The sequence below is a fragment of the Ailuropoda melanoleuca genome, chromosome 14 (genome assembly GCF_002007445.2).
Source record: "Ailuropoda melanoleuca isolate Jingjing chromosome 14, ASM200744v2, whole genome shotgun sequence".
NCBI lineage: Eukaryota > Metazoa > Chordata > Mammalia > Carnivora > Ursidae > Ailuropoda > Ailuropoda melanoleuca.
Window position 1 is genome coordinate 29,070,565 of NC_048231.1, and position 6,320 is coordinate 29,076,884.

Here is a 6,320-nt window from a genome sequence, read left to right on the forward strand (position 1 = left end):
CCATGGAGATGGAGGGTGCCTGGCTCAGTGGGCCCTCGGTCAGGATGTGGCTTTCCAGAGCCTGTCCTGTCCCCTGTACCACAGGAAAGGGCAGGCATGCCCAGTTTCTAGGGCCCGTCTGCACCCGTGGGCCAGCAGGCACAGCCCAGCGCTAGAGGGGACAGGGCAAAGTAGTGGAGCGCTGTACTTCCCAGATGGAGAAATCAAGGCACAGAGGACCCGCGCAGGGTACCCACGGCCACACCACGGCAGGGGGCTGCAATGCACCAGGGCTGGAGGCCCGGCCTAGGGAGAGGTGGTGCCCCGGGGAGCTGGGGGTGAGGAGGTCCCTGGCTGCTCCACCACGAGCTCTTGGCAGCCTGGCTCTTGTGAGGTGGGAGACAGGAGGTGGGCCTGGCCTGAGCAAGGGGAGGGGCCCTGTGGCCCCGGTCCATGGGTCCATGGCCCCTGCCCGAGGCCCTGCTCGGCCAAGCCTCCACTTCCTGAGCTGGCCGCCAGGACAGGCTGGGCTGCTGAAACCCTTCCTAAAAAGGAACTGGGCTGTGATGGCCCTGGCTATTTTTAGACAATTGTGTTGAAAAATCCCCAAAGTACATGTAGCATCATGCTTTTTTTTTTTTTTCTTCAAGGAGTAGAAAGAGAGGGAATAAGTGGATCCCTCCTTCCACTGGGAGGGACCCCACAGAGTCCCCTCCTTGGAGGGGCTGTGGCCAGGGCCCTGCAGCTATCCGGCCATGAAGTTAAGGAGCTCAGGACTTTGGGCCAGGAGTAGGGCTCACACTGTCCCCCACCTGACCCTGGGCTCTCAGAGGGTGTGGGGCACGTGGGTCACCCTGCGCTACAGGGGAGGAGACTGGGGCCATGCTGTTCTTGTCCCCATACTCAGGCTGCATGTTTTTATTTCTTCTTTTATGTATTTATTTTTAAAAGATTTTATTTATTTGAGAGAGCGAGCGAGCATGAGCAGGGGGAGGGGCAGAGGCAGAGGGAGAAGCAGGCCCGACATGGGGCTTGATCCCACGACCCTGGGATCATGACCTGAGCAGAAGCTTAACCGGCTGAGCCACCCAGGCACCCCCACATTTTTACTTTTAATTTAATTTAATTTAATTTAATTTTAAGTTTATTTATTTACTTAAATAATCTCTAAACCCAACATGGGGCTTGAACTCATGATGTGTGTTCAAGAGTCACATGCTCCCACCGAATGAGCCAGCCAGGAGCCCCAGGCTTCACATTCTTAAAAAGCAGCTTTATTGAGGTTTGATTGGCACCGAATACACGCATATATTTAAAGTGTACAGTTTGATATGTTTTGACACAAGCATATGCCCATGGAGTGGTCATTACAGCTGAGATAGTGAACGTACCCATCATCCCCCGGTTTCCTTCTCCCCTTTGTGACCCCTCTCACCCGTCCCTCTCCACCCGCCTCACCCCCCACCTGCCCCAGGCAACCACCGGTCTGTGTTCTGTCACCGTAGATGAGTTTGCATTTTCTAGAGTTTTCTGTAAATGGAATCACACAGTGCGTTCTCTTTTGGCTTCTTTAGCTCATCATTGTTATTTTGAAATCCATCCACGTTGCCCTACGTCTCAACAGCTCCTTCCTTTTTCTCCCACCAGCACCTCATTGTGGACTACTCCACTCTGTTTATCCATTCATCTGCTGACGGCCATTGGAGCTCTTTCCAGTTTGGGGTTTTTATGAGGAAAAGCAGCTCTGAGCATTCCTAGACAAGTCTTCGTATGGACAGCTATTTCCTTTTCTTCGGGGACATTCCTTGGAGAGGAATCCCTGGGTAATTCTCTGTTTCACTGCTTTCGAAAGTGGCTGTACCAGTTTGCAGCCCCGCCAGCAGTGCAGAAGGGCTCCGATTCTCCACATGCTTGCCAACACTTGTCGTTGTCTGTCTTTTAAAGACAGCCATCCTAGTGGTGAGAAGTGGTGTCTCCTTGTGGGTTTGATGTGCATTTCCTTCATGACTAATGGTGTGGAGAATCTTTTCCTGTGCTTGCTGGCCCAGATCTCACTTAAAAAATTTTTTATTTTGGAATAATTTTTGCTATACTGAAAAGTTGTAAAGATAATACGGAAACCCCTATACCCCTCATTCAGTTTCCCCTAATATCAACCTCTCCGATTACCTGGGACGTGGCATCACTAAATAACCAACACTGCTATGTTACTAAGGGTTGAACTTCAGACTTTGTTCAGACACCACTAATTGACAACATTAGTGTCCCTTTCCTGTTCCAGGATCCCACCCCAGAGCCCACGCCACATCCCATGTGGTGGTCATGTCTCTGTGGAAGCCTCTGGTTCCTGTCAGTTTCTTAGACTTTCCTTGTTTGTCTTGTTCTTGACGGTTTGAGGAGCATTGGTCAGATACTTTGTAGAAAGTTCTTCCATCTGGGTTTTTCTGATGTTTTCTCATGAGTAGACTGGGGTTATGGGTGTGGGGGAAGCAGACCCCCTACGTGAGGTGCCTTCTCATCCCATCCCATCCCATCCCATCCCATCCCATCCCATCCCAACCCATCTCATCCCATCCCATCCCATCCCATCCCATCCCATCCCAATCCCATCCCATCCCATCCCATCCCATCCCATCCCAATCCCATCCAATTCCATTCCATTCCATTCCATTCCATTCCNACATCCCATCCCATCCCATCCCATCCCATCCCATCCCAACCCATCGCATCGCATCGCATCGCATCCCATCCCATCCCATCCCATCCCATCCCATCCCATCCCATCCCTTCAAGGGTACATGCCACCCACGTGACTTGCTGCTGGTGACATTGGCCTCGATCATGTGGCTCAGGTGGTGTCTGGCTGGCTTTCACTACTGTGCTGTCAGTATTTGTCCCCTTTCCAAACTCTGCTCTTTCAGTGCGTGTCATTGAGTCCAGCACAACCTCACGTGTTCAAGCTCCTGAAGCCTCACTTTTATTTGAGAATCTTCTATGCCTGGTACTTCACACTGACATGTCACTTAATCCCCAACTCTACCACTGTCCCTTCAGGAGAGGTCCCAGTAGTCCCTAAACTTGGTAATGTTTAAGGTTTCCTACAAAGGATCAGGGATCATTTAGTGAAGCCCTTTCTTGCCCTTTTTACAAATAAGGAAACTGAGGCCCAGAGGGAAGTGACTCATCTGTGTTCACACCGCTGTCAGAAGTAAAAGGATCTCAGGGCCCCAGACCAGGGCAGAGATGCAGAAGGATGCCATGGCCCAGAGTAATGCTCAGTAGGTATTTATTGGTAGATGAGGTGAGTATATATTGAATGCATAATTAAAGACACCCATAGGTGATAAGGTTTCTCTGTGGATACCACAGACACCTGTCACTTCCTAGTTACCTCCACAAACTGGGAGCAGGAATGAGCGATGCCGAAGGGCAGACAACCCCACTCTCCCCTGCTGGGAGCCTTGAATGCCCAGGTCATACAACCGAAAGGCTAGAGGAAGGCAGATGTGGGGCGTCAACTGGCTACAGATGACCCTCTGAGTTGTCAGTTAGGAAGTGGAACCCCCATGGTGAGGAGACGCAGTCACATCTCACATGTGAGAGAGTCAAGGGGTAGGGTAGTTTATCATACATATCGAGGGCGTGGTTTTTGCCCTGGTTCCTGCAGGGAGGCAATGGAATCAGATGGCTCCTGGATGGAACACCGGTTGTGCTATTTGGCAAGTCACTGGATCACTCTGTCTCAGTTTTCCCATCTATAAAATGGGGATAATCACCGCATCTACCTTTTGTGTTACTTTTAATTACTTTAATAGACATCAGCAAGCTCAGTGCAACATAGATATGTCAATTTTGATGTCCACCTAGAGATGCCTACTTAACACTTAAAGAAGTCGAATCCGGAATCCACACTCCCGGGCTGGCTGGTTAGCACCTGAAAGACTCTAATCAGAAGCCCACGGTCTAAGAGGCAGTTATTACCTGCTTATCATTATGTTATCTTCCATCAGGTCCAGAGGGTTTGGGGATGTCCCAATGAGTACAATGGATACGAAAAATGCTCTTTTTTGGGGGGGGGTGTTAAAGTGTGGATTAATCCACAATTAGTGTAGATTGGATAGCAATAGTGTACGGGCACCTCTAAGGTAGCCAGCCCTCCAGGGGTAGACCAGGACCAAAGACTCGATCTGGTTCTGTGTCCAGGTGCTTCTGATTCCGTTGCCTGATCTGACCAGGAGGGAAGCTGACTTCCGAATCTCACCATCAGAATCTTGTTGTGCCAGCCCTTTCCTGGGAGTGCTGCACGGTGCCTGAGATGCCCGAGAGCTGGGACCCCACCCCACCCAGACCACGGACCTGCTCTGACACCTGCTTGCTGAGGGCATGGTCTGCCTGCGCTTTGCAAGGCGGGCTGTGGGGCAGGAGCCCAGAGCCCTCACTGCCCTTAACGCTGGGCCCCCGCATAGAGCCGCCAGCAAGTCGAGCCGATCAGCTGAGCTTCATGACGGAAGTTCACAGACCACCTCATAGAACTGTGCGGGTTTAAAGGAGGTAATCCACGGAAAGTGTGCAGGGGGGTTCCCGTACAAACCAACATTCCCCCTAGAAGTCTATCCTGAGAGAGATCATCAGCAGGGCTGGGGGGAAAAAATGTGAGTATGTGAGTGGCTAAGAGTGTGAATTCTAGAGTCAGGTGACCTGGGTTCGACTCCTACCACAGCGCCACCCAACCTTGGGCAAGTTTCTTCAGCTTCTGAAGAAGCTTTCGTTCCTCATCTGTACCAGTATCTGTGGCAATGGTATCCGCCTCATAGGCTTGTCATGAGTATTGGAGGAGTTAATCCGAGTACAATGCTTAGATCAATGCCTGGTGCATAGTACAGGCTAGTAAGTGCGAGCTAGCCTTCATCACCCCGCTGCGAGCGGTATGACAGCGCACGACTACTTCAGTGGCTGACAACAGAGCAGGCTGGATAACTGACAGCGCATCCGTGTGATGGAAGTTTATGCTGTCTTTAAATCGTCTACCGAGTTCAATGACAAGGGCCTATGAAGTGAAAAGGTCTATAAGTATTATAGATAGTCAATTTCCCACTTCATTAAAAAATACCCTGACAGGAAAATGCTGGAAGGCAATAGACCAAAATGTTGAGAGGACAAACACTAGATGGTGAAATTTAATGACTTTAGTCTTTTTATCTCTGAGACCATCCATAGGCAAAATCACGGCCCTCGGAGATGTCCACGTCCTAATCTTTGGAGTCTATGAATAGGTCACCCTCCACGGCAAAAGGGACTTTGCCGATGGGATTAAATCAAGGCTCCTGGTATGGGGAGATTATTCTGGATCATCCAGGTGGGTCCAAAGCCATCACAGGTCCTTACGCGTGAAAGGAAGAGGCAGGAGCTGGGGTAGGAGGAGGAGATGGGACACAGAAGATCAGAGGTCACAGTGATTCACTGCTGGCTTTGAAGGTGGAAGGAGGCCGCAGACCAAGGAACTCGGGTTGCCTCTAGAGGCAGAAGGAATGCAGCCCTGCTAATCCCTTGATTTTTGTCCTGTGAGACCTATTTCAGACTTCTCTAAGCTCGTACACGTGTTGTTTTAGGCCACTACGTTTAGTGGCAATTTGCTACAGCAGCAATAGGAAATCAATACGGACGGTATGTATTTTATAATTGTAAAAGAAAAGAAAAAGGTGTTTTTTGTTTTTAATGTTGTGAGTGAACTAGCTTCATTTCCACATGGGGCTGTGTGTCCGCCAGGGCAGACGGGGACTGCCCGGGTTCAAGATGCCGCTACCGTGAGGAGAAGTTTGTCAAGTGTCTTCCTGAAGTTGAAAGCCAGAGAATTCATGACATTGCACCGAAGAGTCCTGTTGTCTTTGAATTCTACCTGGTTTCTTATTTAACTTATAATTTTTAAGACCACTGTTGGCTAAATAAAAATCTTTGGAAAAAGTAACATATATACATTTTAAACAAGCTAGTGAATTTAAAGGTGATCGCACGGTCTCGTCTTAGAGAATGGATGCTTTCTCCCCGCGGTGCTCAGACCGGCAGATCCCAGCTGCCAGCCAGCGCGTGGGCCACCCTTTTGCACGCTGCAGAAAGCACAGAACCACAAGCTTGTTGGCCACGCTTGGCTCTCGGGAAGTCTGCACACAATCCTCTTTGAGCCAGAGAAGGCTAGGCTCCGACATCTCTGCCTGGTGGGCCCTTTCCTGTGGCTCAGTGTCACCGCCCCACAGAGGTGTCCCCTGACCCCCCAGGCTCAGGTAGCTCTCTACCCATCACTTAGAACTTTCTCTGGCTGGGGGGGTGGGGTGGGGGTGGGGGTG